The sequence below is a fragment of the Salmo trutta genome, chromosome 1 (genome assembly GCF_901001165.1).
Source record: "Salmo trutta chromosome 1, fSalTru1.1, whole genome shotgun sequence".
Taxonomy (NCBI): domain Eukaryota; kingdom Metazoa; phylum Chordata; class Actinopteri; order Salmoniformes; family Salmonidae; genus Salmo; species Salmo trutta.
Genome location: NC_042957.1, coordinates 9,187,302 through 9,205,633, shown reverse-complemented (window position 1 = coordinate 9,205,633; position 18,332 = coordinate 9,187,302). Strand labels below are relative to the sequence as shown.

Below are 18,332 nucleotides of genomic sequence, written 5' to 3'. Positions count from 1 at the left end.
GACAATTCTGTGCTTCCAACGTTGTGGAAAATTTTTGGGGAAGGCCCTTTCCTGTTTCAGCATGACAATGCCACCATGCACAAAGCGAGGTCCATACAGAAATGTTTTGTTGAGATTGGTGTGGAAGAACTTGACTGGCATGCACAGAGCCCTGACCTCAACCCCATCGAACACCTTTGGGATGAATTGGAATGCCGACTGCGAGCCACACCTAATCGCCCAACATCAGTGCCCGACCTCACTAATGCTCTTGTGACTGAATGGAAGCAAGTCGCCGCAACAATGTTCCAACATCTAGTAGGAAGCCTTCCCAGAAGAGTGTAGGCTGTTATAGCAGCAAAGTAAATACAATACAGCAAGTAAAACACTGGAGCAGTAGATTTGTAGTGGAAGAAAGTGCAAAGTAGAAATAGAAATAATGGGGTGCAAAGGAGCAAAATAAATAAATAAATACAGTAGGGGAAGAGGTAGTTGTTTGGGCTAAATTATAGATGGGCTATGTACAGGTGCAGTGATCTGTGAGCTGCTCTGACAGCTGGTGCTTAAAGCTAGTGAGGGAGATAAGTGTTTCCAGTTTCAGAGATTTGTGTAGTTCGTTCCAGTCATTGGCAGCAGAGAACTGGAAGGAGAGACGGCCAAAGGAGGAATTGGCTTTGGGGGTGACCAGAGAGATATACCTGCTGGAGCGCGTGCTACAGGTGGGTGCTGCTATGGTGACCAGTGAGCTGAGATAAGGGGGGACTTTACCTAGCAGGGTCTTGTAGATGACCTGGAGCAAGTGGGTTTGGCGACGAGTATGAAGCGAGGGCCAGCGAACTAGAGCGTACAGGTCGCAGTGGTGGGTAGTACATGGGGCTTTGGTGACAAAACGGATGGCACTGTGATAGACTGCATCCAGTTTATTGAGTAGGGTATTGGAGGCTATTTTGTAAATGACATCGCTGAAGTCGAGGATCGGTAGGATGGTCAGTTTTACGAGGGTATGTTTGGCAGCATGAGTGAAGGATGCTTTGTTGCGAAATAGGAAGCCAATTCTAGATTTAACTTTGGATTGGAGATGTTTGATGTGAGTCTGGAAAGTTGCAAAGTCATCAACAGCTATTGTTTCAATTAAACCCAGAATTCAACTAAATATAGATAATACAATAGGCCTAGGGTTTCAAGCTCTGGTTCATTTAAAATACAACGCTATTTAATGATATTGAATTTTATTTTGATTGTCAATGCAACCAAATAGCAACGTTTGAAATAGATGTATTTTCTGCTTGGATAGTTCCATCTGTGCCACTGACTCAGTCTGGTTTTAATTCCAGTTTGACTCCAAATTATTATTTGATATGTTGGATTCACGTCTCCATGTCAACCAAAAATCGAAAGAATAGGACTAAATCAAATCAAACATGGGCCCCCGCCGCTCACGCGGACCGTGTGCTCCCGATCTCCGTGGTCGACGTGAGTGTAAGAATATGTCGAAGATAAATACACAACACAGAGACAGAGTACGAGAGGTCAAGAGCTCAGAGAGGTCAAGAGGATGAGAGGTCAAGAGGACTAGAACTAACAATCAATGGAAATAGTGTTTTTTCTGTAATAGGGAAATATTGATCAATGGTTCAGAGACATGGGAGGAATAGGTCTTCTGAAATAGGATACTTGTTATTTGGCCATTGGCTAGTTTTATTGCTAGGAATTCTAATTGGTCAACCACAGACTAGGGCTGGGTTATAAAACTACATGCTGTCCCTTTGTTCTGTGGAGAGAATCACAGGAGAGAACCACAGGAGAGAATCACTGAGTGATCATAACTGAGGACAGGAGAGAATGACCATCTACTTCCCTGTATGATTTGTCCTCTTTGAAGAAACCTATTTTCCTCCCCCTGATTTGCTTTGGAGTTTGTGTTATTGAAGAATAACATAAATTGCTAACATGAGTAAGACATTTAAGTGTGTTAACCCTCGCAAGGCTTCCGGTCCAGACGGTATCCCAAGCCGCGTTCTCAGAGCATTCGCAGACCAGCTGGCTGGACAAGATGGAGCAGATAGACATGGCCATCCTGTTTGGCTCCTAAGGAGCTTTGCAGTATTTATTAGAGCTATAGTGTTATTTCTCACATTATTAGCCCAGAAAGGTATTGCATTATTACATACAGCCAGAAATAACTTTTGGATATCAGAGCAGCGGTAACTCACCAGCATTTCGAATTGGATACTTTGGAGATTGAACTTATATCAGACGCTGCTCCAAGACACCACAGGCGGAGAAGAGGTATTAGGAGTGAACTTTTAGATATGGCAGCTCTGCTTCTAGGTCCTATGACTTCTAGTCCAACTCAGGAGACATGCACATCATCCTTCGCTTCCTATTATATTGCTATCTTATGTTCAGTCTCTGGATAATAAAGTAGACGAGCTCAGGGCGACGATCTCCTTCCAGAGAGACATCAGGGACTGTAGCATACTCTGTTTCACGGATTTGTGGCTCTCTCCGGATATACTGTCCACGTCCATACAGCCAGCTGGGTTCTCAGTACATTGTGCATATAGGAATAAAGAACTCTCCGGGAAGAAGAAAGACGGAGGTATGTTCCATGATTAACTACTCATGGTGTGATTGTGGTAACGTACAGGAACTGAAGTCCTTTTGTTCACCCAACCTAGAATACCTCACAATCAAATGCTGACCGCATTACCTCCTGTGAGAATTATCTTAGGTCATCGTCACAACTGTGTACTGTATATTCCCCCTCAAGCCAATACCACGACGGCTCTCAAATAACTACCCTGGACTTTGTGCAAACCGGAAACCGCATATTGTGAGGCCGCTTTTATTGTAGCTGGGGACTTTAATAAAGCAAATCTGAGGAAAACGCTACCGAAGTTTTATCAACACTTTGCCTGCAGTATTCGCGCGTTAAAAACTCTCAACCATTGTTACTTTATCCTTCTGGGATTGCTACAAGGGCCTCTCCTGCCCTCCCTTTGGCAAATCAGATCATCCATTCAGATTCTCCCTTCCTATAGGCAGAAACTCAAACAGGAATTAACCGTGCTAAAGTCTATTCAACGCTGGTCTGACCAATCGGAATCCATACTTCAAGACTATTTTGATCACGCGAACTGGGATATGTTCCGGGTTGCCTCTGAGAATAACATTGATGTATACACTGACACGGTGACGGAGTTCATCAGGAAGTGTATAGGGGATGTTGTTCCCACTGTGAAGATAAAAAATCTATCCAAACCAAAAAAACGTAGACCGATGGCAGCAGAGAGGGTCAAAAGCTTCAAGTTCTTCTGCGTGCACATCACTAAGAACCTGAAATGGTCCCTTCACACTGACAGTGTAGTGAAGAAGGCGTAAAGGCGCCCCTTCAACCTCATAAGGCTGAAGAAATTTGGCTTAGCCCCTAAGACCCTCACAAACTTCTACAGATGCACCAATAAGAACCTCCTGTCTGGCTGTATCACCGCCTGGTACGACAATCGCTGGGCTCTCCAGAGGGTGGTGCGGTCAACCCAACACACCATTGGGGGCACACTGCCTTCCCTCCAGGACATCTACAGCACCCAGTGTCACAGGAAGGCCAAGAAGATCATCGAGGACCTCAGTCATGGCCTGATCACTCCACTACCATCTAGGAGGAGACAGTGCAGGTGCATAAAATCTGGAACTGAGAGCACGATAAACAGCTTCTACCCACAGGTCGTCAGACTGTTAATAGCCAGCAGTAGCCGGCCTACGCCCAGCAGTAGCCGGCCTACGCCCAGCAGTAGCCGGCAGCAGTAGCCGGCCTACGCCCAGTGCCCTGCCCTGAACCTTAGTCGCTGTTCAATCCAGCTACCACCCAGTAGTCTACTGTACACTGTAGCTAAGGGACTGCTGCCCTACATAGTCACTGAACACTAGTTACTTTAATGTTTACATACTATTTATATATCTACTGCTGTACACCATTTTTGATTATTTTAGAATTTTTGATTATCGTGTGCTTGTTTGACATTTACTGTATTGATTGATAGGAACTAGGAACATACGCATGTCGCTGCACCCGTCATAACACCTGCTGAACTGTGTATGCGACAGATCATTTACATTTTATTTGAATTTCATTTAAAGTTTGATTTCATTTAATCCTATTCTTTATCTTTGATTTTCGGTTGAGATGGAGACGTGAATCAAACATATACATTATTAATTTGTAGACCAACTGGAAATAAAGCCAGACTAAGTCAGTGGCACAGATAGAAATATCCAAGCAAGAAGATACACCTTCAAATGTTGATTTCTGGTTGCGTTGACAAACAATCATAATTCAATATCCCTTTTGAAATACAATAAATAGCCTATTAACTTGTTGAAAAGTTTTTGTTAAAAAGTATATATTGGATTCACGTCTCCAACTCAACCAAAAAAATAGAAGGTAACACTAAAACCTGCTGGCCTTTCAGCATATAAGTACGCGCTAGAGAACATTGTCAGGTATCCCCTTTAGCATATGCATCAGATTAATATCAACCTGCAAGGTGTGCCAACATGCTTGATTTATAAATGCTTGATAAATAGTGCATAAACTATCGTAAATGATTAATTGCATGAAGAATCCTTCATGGAAATGCATACATTTAAAAAAAATAACTAAAGTTATTTGTTTAGATAGATTCAAGGATATGTTTTATATAACTCTACAAAGTCCTAATAAAAACATAGGCCTATAGCCTACTTTCGTTTCCCTTCCAATAAAAACAGTGTTTCCATTTGATGAACTTTATTTGTAGATTTGATTAGTAATAGAGTTATAGTAATTAATAAAGTCCAGGTACAGCTTCTTCTGACAAAGTAGAAACATTACAGATGATAATAACAATAATATAACCTGCCAGGTCACAGGTGAAATGATTTGCTGTATTCCTAAACAAAAGAACCAGTGCGTGAACAATTGTAAACGATTAATTGTATAAAGAAATATTTGTGGAAATATATTCATGACAATATATAAAAACAGGCATTTGTTGATTGAATCAGACACTGTATTGTGCACTTATACCCGTGCCATTATTCATGAATCAATCCTGTCTTCTTTTTACGCTTCGGGTTCACTGTCAGCACACAGCTTCGGGGCTTTGCTTGAGCAAGCCACAAAAACAAAATTGGTTGCACTGCACACAGTTTTAATGGGCCTTGTTTCGTGTGCACCTGCCGACTTGACATTGTGTCTTATTTTTCCTGAGTGGTAGCTGTGGTGCTTGGGGAAGAGGGAGAGCAGCACCTGCTGCCTGCTTGGAGCGGTGGTGCTTGGGGAAGAAGGAAAGCAGGACCTGCTGCCTGCTTGGAGCTGTGGTGCCTGGGGAAGAAGGAGAGCAGGACCTGCTGCCTGCTTGGAGCTGTGGTGCTTGGGGAAGAAGGAAAGCAGGACCTGCTGCCTGCTTGGCAGCAGTAGCTTCTTTCTTGGCGTTCATGTGGTTCTCACAAAGCTCACATGCCAGATCCAGTGGGGTTTATGGTGCTGAGGATGCAAACACTCATATTTATTTTACATCTGTACACCGTGAGTGTTGCTTATCACTCTCCATCACTGATGTGGAGTACAGCTCCACTGGTATGTTGTTCTGCGCAGAGATGTGCAGCTCCTGCCTTTTGTTTGTTCACTGTTCTCAGCAGGCTAGTCTTCTTTGCAATCAACTTGTCTGCCAGGGATATTGATGTGACAAAGTTTTCCATGGTCACATTTCCACCTTTGCCCATGTAAGGCTCCAGGAGTCTCAAACCCACAGTCTCGGACAGTCGCTCACCCGCTGGTGTGATTTCATCGTTCCCCAGATATGGAAAGCCATTCAGCAAGTACTAACCAAGAGTTAGTGACATATACCATTATCTGTTTATATCTGTATTCTAGCTCTCATTCATCCATTGACAACAGAACAGCATATATTCATTTAGGTTTATTATGGTACTAGTGTTTCCTTATAGTAGCCAGAGCAATGCTGCTGCACGAGTGGCCATGTGCTGAATGCATGGACAGTGGAGTGGTCATGAGCTGAATGCATGGACAGTGGAGTGGTCATGAGCTGAATGCATGGACAAGAGCTGCACCTCTTGAATTGTTTAATTTATTAGACAAAGGTTAGTGTCATAGGAACTGCTGAATATGCTCTTTCAGAATGCATATAGAAATCATTATCATTATCATTATGTTTTACCTGCATGTGACTGAAGGAGGATTTAATAAAGCAATGCTCCTTTCCCTGCGTCTGTCAAGTACAAGATGTGCCCATCACTTCATGTACAATTTGACAACTGATATGCCTAATATTGTCACTCATCAGACTGTTAATGTAATCTTGTCTATAGGCTAACTCTTATTATGTTGCGAAATTAGTTTCGGAACAGTTTAGGTGTAGATTCAATGGGCCAGCTGTGCAGGCTGACTGGCATTGTTCGTATCCCTCTCATCAATTTGGATAGAGTCAAGGATATGTTTTGCATTATTCTAAAGGCCTACCGCAACACATAGCATGTTTTCATTTCCCTGCCAATACATTCAATGAGTAATAGAGTTACAGTAAATAATACAGTCCTGTAACAGCTTCTTTTCACAAAGTTAAACAGAATGGTATCAACATGTAAGGTGCGCGGTCAAATTATTCAAACGAGAGCCAAGGTTGATTAATAGGCATAACACAAACTAATCATTACATTATTGTTGTTCTAAATTAAATCAACCTCATCCTTCAGTAAGGTCTAATTTCAATTTGATTGTGAAGTAACTTGAACAATTATCGCCTATTCCATCCATTTGTCATTCATTCAAGCGGCTGGCATTGTTTGCGGCGCTGGATAGAGTCAAGGATATGTTTTGCATTATTCTAAAAGCATACTGCAACATGTCGCATGTTTTGGTTTCCCTTACAATACATTTGATTAGTTATAGAGTTAAAGTAAATTTAACAGTCCCATAACAGCTTATTTTTACAAAGTAATACGTAAAAGAGAACTGTATCAACCCGCTAAGTGTTCGCTCAAATTACATCGCTGCTGATAAAAAGGCATAACACAAACTAATCATTACACTGTTGTCTTTCTAAATTAAATCAACCTCTTCACCCTCTGTATCATTCTGTTAGCCTAATTTAAATTAAATGGTGAAGGTGCACAATTATTGCCCATTCATCCATTTGTCATTCATTCAGTGAGGAGAGAGAGAAGCATTAGTGCCTGGCTGGGTACCAACGTCCTGCAGCATGTTGTCTTGGCGGGTTAAATTGGGAATAGGTGTGAAAATAACAAGTAAATAGGCTCTAAATACTTTTCTGTTTGTGATTTCGAAATTCTGATAAATGAGCAGTGTAAAATACAAACATTTAGGAAGGGAAGGAGCAGTCAGGGAAGGAGCAGGACAAACGTCAGTGGCCGTTGGCCTAGGTGGTTCTAGTGTTAAAGAATGGGATTAAGCCAGCGGCTCAGACGGATCTATCCAAGCAGTTGATACGTCTCCTTTAAATGTTGATATTGAGTTGCGTTGTCAAGCAAACACAATTAAATATTACATTTGTTATACAGTAAATAGCCTAATGTTAAGGCTATCTTATAAAATAATGTAACATTCAACCATAAAATGAGTAATACATCCATGGCCACATTTTGAGGTTACTGTAATTATAACATTTTTAAGATAGCATGCATAGGTCGTCACAGGTCTGTGGAGATCTTCACAATTGCTGAAAAATCTGTGCGGTATCTCGAACAACATCACTTGCACCATTTAATTTAATCTCAACTGCCATCCAGGTTATTTAGTTATACTATTAGATGAAGAACAGTGATAACGCATTAAATCTGTTGTAAATAAATGAAATAACTGACATTGTATTCCTATTTGAACTTTGCTGTACTGTTAAAATTGTTGAAAGCGCAGTGATAACCTTTTGGGTGACAACTAAATCAAAAATCAGACATTGCTTTTCCATTGGAATTTGGTGGTGCATTAAGATAGAAATACATAACACATTGGAAAGTCAAAATACCTTTTCGTCTGCCTTTTTGAGTTGGTGAATATAGGTTGTAATCGCCTTGATCAATGTGTCAAACAAATATTACCAAATAATACATACTATAGTTGACATACTATAGTTGAAGTCGGAAGTTTACATATACCTTAGCCAAATACATTTAAAATCAGTTTTTCACAATTCCTGACATTTAATCCAATAAAACATTTCTTGTCTTAGGTCAGTTAGGATCACCACTTTATTTTAAGAATGTGAAAAGTCAGAATAATAGTAGAGAGAATGATTTATTTCAGCTTTTATTTCTTTCATCACATTCCCAGTGGGTCAGAAATGTACATACACTCAATTAGTATTTGGTAGCATTGCCTTTAAATTGTTTAACTTCGGTCAAACGTTTCGGGTAGCCTTCAACAAGCTTCCCAGAATAAGTTAGGTGAATTTTGGCCCATTCCTCCTGACAGAGCTGGTGTAACTGAGTCAGGTTTGTAGGCCTCCTTGCTCGCACATGCTTTTCAGTTCTGCCCCCAAATGTTCTGTAGGTTTGAAGTCAGGGCTTTGTGATGGCCACTCCAATACCTTGACTTTGTTGTTCTTAAGCCATTTTGCCACAACTTTGGAAGTATGCGTGGGGTCATTGTCCAATTGGAAGACCCATTTGCGACCAAGCTTTAACTTCCTGACTGATGTCTTGAGATGTTGCTTCAATATATCCACATAATTTTACTTGCTTATGATGCCATCTATTTTATGCACCAGTCCCTCCTGCAGCAAAGCACCCCACAACATGATGCTGCCACCCCCGTGCTTCACAGTTGGGATGGTGTTCTTCGGCTTGCAAGCCTCTCCGTTTTTCCTCCAAACATAACGATGGTCATTATGGCCAAACAGCTCTATTTTTGATGGACCAGAGGACATTTCTCCAAAAAGTACGATCTTTGTCCTCATGTACAGTTGCAAACCGTAGCCTGTCTTTTTTATGCCGGTTTTGGAGCAGTGGACTCGTTTTACTGTGGATATAGGTACTTTTGTACCTGTTTCCTCCAGCATCTTCACAAGGTCCTTTCCTGTTGTGCTTGGGATTGATTTGCACTTTTCGCACCAAAGTACGTTCATCTCTAGGAGACAGAACGCGCCTCCTTCCTGAGCGGTATGAAGGCTGCGTGGTCCTATTGTGTTTATACTTGCGTACTATTGTTTGCATAGATGAACGTGGTACCTTCAGGCGTTTGGAAATTGCTCCCAAGGATGAACCAGACTTGTGGAGGTCTACAATTTTTTCTGTCTTGGCTGATTTATTTAGATTTTCCCATGATGTCAAGCAAAGAGGCACTGAGTTTGAAGGTAGGCCTTGAAATACATCCACAGCTACACCTCTAATTGACTCAAATTATGTCAATCAGCCTATCAGAAGCTTCTAAAGCCATGACGTCGTTTTCTGGAATTTTCCAAGCTGTTTAAAGGCACAGTCAACTTAGTGTATGTAAACTTCTGACCCACTGGAATTGTGATACAGTAAAATATAAGTAAAATAATCTGTCTGTAAACAATTGTTGGAAAAATTACTTGTGTCATGCACAAAGTAGATGTCCTAACCGACTTGCCAAAACTATAGTTTGTTAACAAGATATTTGTGGAGTGGTTGAAAAACTGGTTTTAAAAGCCTAAGTGTATGTAAACATCCGACTTCAACTGTATGTTGAAATGACGTGGTTTGCCCAGTGTGATCTTTTATGTCCTGATCTTTAATGTCCTGCAATCAACTGAGCTGATGAGAGCTGAAGCCTAGTTTGTTAAAAATGCTGATTTGATAACATCTCCGTGGTCATTAAATAGCTTTAAGTAACCAATATTAACATCAATTAAAGGTTAATGAGCATTTTTACAGTTCTGGATGTGTACTACAACTTACATATGAACTGAAGATATCTTTGGCATTTCAGATACCTTTATCTCTGAGTTTTGAAAGCTTGAATTGACGTGTCTCAGTCTGTATTGAAATATTATGAAAGATAAGCAATGTTTCTGGTTACCATACTATTAACACTTTCTTATGTACTATAATGTAAAGTGCTATGAAATAAATCAATATGTGCCTTTCCAATGACTCACACAGTAAGTTGAGCCAATGGAGTCACAAATTATGAAGAATTATGAAAAATGATCAATCTGTCTCTTTCTCAATCCTACTATTTCCTACTCATGACTCTAGTACTATGAGGTGAGGTGGAACATGTGTTGTAGCTTGTAACATCAGCTTAGCTCTGGTAGTGTGTATACAGTGCATTCAGGAGTGTACAGTGGCATGCGAAAGTACATTTTTCCTTTTTTGTTGCCTTACAAACTGGAATTAAAATTCATTTTGGGGGGTTTGTATCATTTGATTTACACACCATGACTACCACTTTGAAGATGCAAAATATTTTTTATTGTGAAACAAACAAGAAATAACACAAAACAAACAGAAAACTTCAGCGGGCATAGCTATTCACCCCCCCCCCCCCCCCAAAGGCAATACTTTGTAGAGCCACCTTTTGCAGCAATTACGGCTTGGGGTATGTCTCTATAAGCTTGGCACATCTAGCCACTGGGATTTTTGCCCATTCTTCAAGGCAAAACTGCTCCAGCTCCTTCAAGTTGGATGGGTTCCGCTGGTGTACAGGAATCTATAAGTCATACTACAGATTCTCAATTGTATTGAGGTCTGGGATTTGACTAAGCCATTCCAAGACATTTAAATGTTTCCCCTTAAACCACTCGAGTGTTGCTTTAGCAGTATGCTTAGGGTCATTGTCCTGCTGGAAGGTGAACCTCCGTCCCAATCTCAAATCTCTGGAAGACTAAAACAGGTTTCCCTTAAGAATTTCCCTGTATTTAGTGCCATCCATCATTCCTTTAACCTCACTAGGGTAGGGGGCACTATTTTCACCTCCGGATGAAAAGCATGCCCAAAGTAAACTGCATGCTACTCAGGCCCAGAAGCTAGATATGCATAGAAGTGGTAGAGTTGGATAGAAAACACTCTAAAAGTTTCTAAAACTGTTAAAATTATGTCTGTGAGTATAACAGAACTTATTTGGCAGGCGAAACCCCGAGGACAAACCACCCAGGAATTTTTGTTGTTGTTGAGGTGACAGTGTTTTCAATTGGTTTCTATGTGGATCTAGATTTCTAAGGCACTTGTTTGCAGTTCCTATCGCTTCCACTGGATGTCAACAGTCTTTAGAAATTTGTTGATGTTTTTCTTTAGAGTAATAAAGAAGTATGGCTCCACTTTGTTTTTGTCCGGTATTGAACACAGATTATCCCGTCTTAAATTTTATCGATAATTTACATAAAAAGATACCTAAAGTTGTATTAGGAAAGTTGTTTGAAATGTTTGGATCAAGATTACAGGTAACTTATTAGATATTTTGTAGTCATGTTGCGCGAGTTGGAACCGGTGTTTTTCTGAATCTTAGGCCCCAAATAAATTGACATTTTGGAGATATAATGATGGAATTTATTGAACAAAAGGACCATTTATGATGTTTATGGGATATATTGGAGTGCCAACAGAAGAAGATCTTCAAAGGTAAGGCATGAATTATATCGTTATTTCTGAGTTTTGTGTCACGCCTGGCAGGTTGAATTATGATTGTCATGTATTTGTTTGATGGGGTGCTGTTCTCAGATAATAGCATGATTTGCTTTCGCCGTAAAGCCTTTTTAAAATCTGACACGGTAGCTAGATTAACAAGAAGTTAAGCTTTAATTTGGTGTCTTGCACTTGTATGAAAGTTAAACATAAAAAAAAATAATATGAATTTCGCGCACTGCCATTTCACCAGATGTTGTCGAAACGTTCCGCTAGCGGAACCCCTAACCGTAAAAGGTTAAAATAATGTCTGTGAGTATAACAGAACTGAAATTAGGAAAATCCATCCAGGAAGTGCCATTACCTTGAAATGGCTGTTTTTCCAAGGAAAGCCTATCCAAGATTTAAAGGGATAGCACCCAGATTCTGTTCCCTATGGCTTCCACTAGTTGTGAACAGTCTTTAGACATTGTTTCAGGCTTTTATTTTGAAAAATGATGGAGAATGACAACATTGAGTGAGTGGACCCTGGGATGTCCTCAGAGCTGGTTACTGCGCACGACCGAGAGCATGCCTTTCTTGTTTTCCTTTTATATTGACGAAGCTTTTGTCCAGTTGAAATATTAACGATTATTTAGGCTAAAAACAACATGAGAATTGATTTTAACCTGTCTGGGCTAGGGGGCAGTATTGAGAATTTTGGAAAAATATGTTCCCATTTTTAACTGCCTCCTACACCAACTCAGAAGCTAGAATATGCATATTATTGTTCAGGTTTGGATAGAAAACACTCTGAATTTTCTAAAACTGTTTGAATGGTGTCTGTGAGTATAACAGAACTCCTATGGCAGGCAAAAACCTGACAAGGTTTCAAGCAGGAAGTACCCTGTCTGACAAGGAGTCGTGCGTCTTACCTCTTTTTATTGAAAAGTAAGGATCTTAGCTGTAACGTGACAATTCCCAGGGCTCCGATAGGCTCTCAGAGCCCGGGAAATACCTGAAGGTTTACGAGGGAGCCTCAGGCTGAAACATATTATCGCCTTTTGTAAGTGGCTGCTCGGAGGACCTTTCAATGATGCGCGTGCATGAGTCGCTTCTGAGGAGAAATTTTATTCGGCTGTTTAGGCTCAATGCATACTCCCGGTCGGAATATTATCACTTCTCTACGACATAAATGGCATAAAAATTGGTTTTAAACAGCGGTTGACATGCTTCGAAGTACGGTAATGGAATATTTAGACATTTTTGACAAGCCAACGCGCCATGCGCGGGACCGTGAAAAAGCATTCTAGAACTCACGAACAAAACGTCGCTGTTTGGATATAACGATGGATTATTTGGGACCAAACCAACATTTGTTATTGAAGTAGAAGTCCTGGCAGTGTATTCTGATGAAGAACAAGCAAGGTAAGAACATTTTTCTTATAGGAAATTTGATTTTGGTGGAGGCTGACCTGGGTGGGTATCTAAATAGCTAGCCCTGTAATGCCGGGCTATGTACTTAGATTATTGCAAAATGTGCTTCATCCGAAAAGCTATTTTAAAATCGGACATATCGAGTGCATAGAGGGGTAATGTATCTATAATTCTTAAAATAATTGTTATGCTTTTTGTGAATGTTTATCGTGAGTAATTTAGCAAACTGTTAGTAAATTCAACGGAAGTTTGCGGTGGTTATGCTTTTTCTGAACGTCACATGCTAATGTAAAAAGCTGGTTTTTGATATAAATATGAACTTGATTGAACAGACATGCATGTATTGTATAACACAATGTCCTAGGTGTGTCATCTGATGAAGATCATCAAAGGTTAGTGCTGCATTTAGCTGTGGTTTGGGTTTATGTGACATGATATGCTAGCTTGAAAAATGGGTGTCAGATTTTTTCTGGCTGGGCACTCTGCTGACATAATCTAATGTTTTGCTTTCGTTGTAAAGCCTTTTTGAAATCGGACAGTGGGGTTAGATTAACGAGATTCTTGTCTTTAAATAGCTGTGAAATAGTCATATGTTTGAGAAATTGAAGTTATAGTATTTCTAACGATTCAAAAATCGCGCCACTGGAATTCCAGTAGCTGTTACGTAGGTGGGACGAAATCGTCCCACATACCCCAGACAGGATAAACATCGTTTGACATGTTTCTACGAACTTTATGGATACTATTTGGAATTTTTGTCTGCCTCTTGTGATCGCATTTGAGCCATTGGATTACTGAACAAAACGCGCCAACAAAATGGAGGTTTTTGGATATAAAGAGGGACTTTATCGAACAAAACAAACATTTAATTTGTAGCATGGAGTCTTGTGAGTGCAACCATATGAAGATCATAAAAGGTAAGTGATTCATTTTATTGGTATTTCTGACTTTCATGACTAATCTACTTGGCTGGTAACTGTACGTAATGTTTTGTGTGCTGAGCGCTGTCCTCAGATAATCGCATGGTTTGCTTTCACTGTAAAGCCTTTTTGAAATCTGACACGGCGGCTGGATTAACAAGAAGTTAAGCTTTATTTTGATGTATAACACATATATTTTCAAGAATGTTAATTATTTGAATTTAGTATTTTTGAATTTTGCGCTCTGCAATTTCACTGGATGTTGGCCAGGTGGGACGGTAGCATCCCACACCCCTTAGAGAGGTTAATTCTGACCAGTTTCCCAGTCCCCGCTGATGAAAAACATCCCCACAACATGATGCTGCCACCACCATGCTTTACTGTTCTCGGGGTGATGAGAGGTGTTGGGTTTGCGTCAGACATAGTGTTTTCCTTGATGGCTAAAAAGCTCAATTTTAGTCTCATCTGACCAGAGTACCTTCTTCCATATGTTTGGGGAGTCTCCCACATGCCTTTTGGTGAACACCAAACGTGTTTGCTTATTTTTTTCTTTAAGCAATGGCTTTTTTCTGGCCACTCTTCCGTAAAGCCCAGCTCTGTGAAGTCTACGTCTTAAAGTGGTCCTATGGAAAGATACTCCAAACTCCGCTGTGGAGCTTTGCAGCTCCTTCAGGGTTATCTTTGGTCTCTTTGTTGCCTCTCTGATTAATGGCCTCCTTGCCTGGTCTGTGAGTTTTGGTGGGTGGCCCTCTCTTGGCTGGTTTGTTGTGGTGCCATATTCTTAAACATTTTTAATAATGGATTTAATGGTGCTCCGTGCAATGTTCAGAGTTAGATTTTTTTTATATAACCCAATCCTGATCTGTACTTCTCCACAACTTTGTCCCTGACCTGTTTGGAGAGCTCCTTGGTCTTCATGGCGTCACTTGCTTGGTGGTCCCCCTTCCTTAGTGGTGTTGCAGACTCTGGGTGTTGCAGACTCTCTGACTTTCAGAACAGGTGTATATACACTGAGATCATGTGACACCTAGATTGCACAAAGGTGAACTTTATTTAACTAATTATGTGACTTCTGAAGGTAATTGGTTGTACCAGATCTTATTTAGGGGCTTCATAGCAAAGAGGGTGAATACATATGCACACACCACTTCTCCATTTAAAAAAAGAAAATCATTTCACTTCACCAATTTTGACTGTTTTCTGTATTTCCATTACATGAAATCCAAATAAAAGTCCATTTAAATGAGAGGTTGTAATAAAACAAAATAGAAAAAAACGCCAAATGGGGGATGAATACTTTTGCAAGGCACTGTATTCAGGCCTCTTGACTTTTTCCACATTTTGATACATTACAGCCTTATTCTAAAATGTATTCAATTGTAGTTTTTTCCCCCATCAATCTATACAAAATACACCATAATGATATAAGAAAAAACTGTTTTTTTTGCAAATGTATTAAGAATAATAAACATAAATATCACATTTACACAAGTATTCAGACCCTTTACTCAGTACTTTATTGAAACACCTTTTGCAGTGACTACAGCTTTGAGTCTTAGGTATGACACTACAAGCTTGGCACAACTGTATTGGGTGAGTTTCTCCCATTCTTCAAGTCCGGGCTCTGGCTGGGCCACTCAAGGACTTGTCCCGAAGCCACTCCTGCATTCTCTTCGCTGTATGCTTAGGGTCGTTGTCCTGTTGGAAGGTGAACCTTTGCCCCAGTCTGAGGTCCTGAGTGCTCTGGAACAGATTTTCATCAAGGACCTCTCTGTACTTTTCTCTATTCATCTTTTCCTCTATCCTGACTAGTCTCCCAGTCCCTGCCGCTGAAAAACATCCCCACAGCATGATGCTGCCTCCACCATGCGTCACTGTAGGGATGGTACCAGGTTTCCTCCTTGGCATTCAGGCCAAAGAGTTCAATCTTGGTTTCATCAGACCAGAAAATCTTGTTTCTCATGATCTGAGAGTCCTTTAGGTGGCTTTTGTCAAACTCCAAGCAGGCTGTCATGTGCCTTTTAATAAGGAGTGGCTTACGTCTGGCCACTCTATGATAAAGGCCTGATTGGTGGAGTGCTGCAGAGATAGTTGTCCTTCTGGAAGGTTCTCCCATCTCCACAGAGGAACTCTGGAGATCTGTCACAGTGACCATCGAGTTCTTGGTCAACTCCCTGACCGAAGCCCTTCTCTCCTAGTTGCTCAGTTTGGCTGTGTTCTTGGGGACATTCAATGCTGCAGAAATGTTTGGGAACCCTTCCCCAGATCTGTGCCTTGTCACAATCCTCTTTATATGCTCTATGGACAATTCCTTGACCTCATGGCTTGGTTTTTGCTCTGACATGCACTGTTAACTGTGGGACCTTATATAGGCTGGTATATGCCTTTCCAAATCATGTCCAATCAATTGAATTTACCAAAGGTGGACTCCAATCAAGTTATAGAAACATCTCAAGCATGACCAACGGAAACAGAATGCACCTGAGCTCAAGTCTCATAGCAAAGGGTCTCATAGCAAAAGGTCTGAATACTTATGCAAATATGGTATTTTTGTTTTTACTTACATTTGCAACATTTTCAAAAAGTCTGTTTTTGTTTTGTCATTATGGGGTATTGGGTATAGATTGATGAGAATTTCATTTGATCCATTTTAGAATAAGGCTGTAACGTTAAAAAAAAATACAAAAAGGGAAGGAGTCCTAATACTTTCCAAATGCACTGTAGCTAACCACTCATTGTATCCCTAAGGACCTTCTGCAGCCTGATATAAATGACTAATTATCCAGCAGCACCATATTTCCTTTCATTCCCATATCTTCAGGGGATTACCATCATAAACAGCTATTCATGAAGATGTTATGGATGCTACCCACTTGATGAGGTAGCTCCCATAGGTGCGGGGAATGTTTATGAATATGTAAATACACTCTAGGTGTTTCTCAATATGCATACTACCGTGCTCCACACACTCATGTTCCAAGTGCATTCTCTGAGGACGTTCTCTTGAGTACGTTCTTGTGAGGACGAGAGTGTAGAGAACACATAAAACATTACATTTTAGAACCAATCCCCCTCTCCTACTGTATTACCTCCCCCTCCCCCTACAGTATTACCTCCCCCTCCCCCTACTGTATTACCTCCCCCTCCCCCTACTGTATTACCTCACACTGCACCTCCCATCCACTGAACCTTATCCAGCCAGGACAATGGCAACAATAGACACAAAACCAAATATACACAATACTTACAAGTATGTGAATATTACGATTCAATATATGCGAATCGTAATAATCCAGCTAGCCAGTTAGTTAAACAGGCAAAATTGACTTATAACTGATGTTATGCAAGGTAAATGTAAATGTTTCGTGAGTAGCTAGCCACAAATTCTTTGTGGTTAGCTAGCTAGCCAGTTAGCCCTATTGACTTACTATGGGCTTGCGATCTACGAACACTACAGTCTGTATTGTAGGCAGGTAAACATGACAAAATGAACACAGCATATATTTATTAACGTATCAAGATACAATATTTTTATTCAGGCAACATATGAGATGTTAATCAGCAACATTTAATTCCGAAGTCAGAATTTATTTTCTCCCGCTTCAGCTCAAATAATTTAAAGAAATTTAAAGACATTGATATACATGGTTGCGGCATATTTCTGTGCATACTTTCCATTGAAGCTTGCATTGATGCATGCTTTAAAATATGTACAAACAGAGGACACATTCGAGAAGTACCCTCTGTGGTCCGTTTAGCATACATTGATTTGGACTCCGACTCTCCTGTCTTCCAATTTGCGTGCTCGGAGCATGGTAATATGCATTTTGAGAAACACCTATAATTTTGCCTTGTGCGTGTGCATGCATGCTTTAGCAAGCAGCATAGGACCAAATACTAGAGCCCAGAGTTGTTCATGACCTTGTGACCTGGCCCAAAAACGAAATATCCTCTTCGCTGTCAGGCCATGTGGTCAGAATTTATTTTTTTACGTTATGATTGATTATAACTACTGTTCCATGTAGGAGGGAAATGAGGTACAAGATACTATGGGGAGTCGTACTCTCGTGACTTCGGTTGAAGGATCTACAATCATGCCTGACAAGGCCAATGAAATCTGTGACTCGCTGGAAGTCCCGCATTCCACAGGTGATAAATTGAAGGAATTAATCCGAGCACTTAATATCACTCTTCACAAAGCCCAAGATCGGGCGGCGCGGGGCCAAACAGGTGTTGTACCTCATTTCCCTCCTTCAGGGATCAGCAGTTATAGTCATAACGTTATATTCCCTTTCAGTCAGTCAAATTCGGTGCAACATAAGATGGGAAAATATAACCACGCCCCAAGTGGACCTCAACGGATACGACGGAAACGGAAACGACCCATGGCAGACCCCTCAGACCTGACCCCGC

At 40.7% G+C, this 18,332-nt stretch overlaps 1 protein-coding gene across 3 annotated transcripts in view; it reads right to left on the bottom strand.

Annotated features, from left to right (window-relative positions):
* The window catches only part of nrxn3b (neurexin 3b), a 547,141-nt gene that overhangs the window by 506,469 nt on the left and 22,340 nt on the right, over positions 1 to 18,332 (bottom strand). The window lies entirely within an intron of this gene.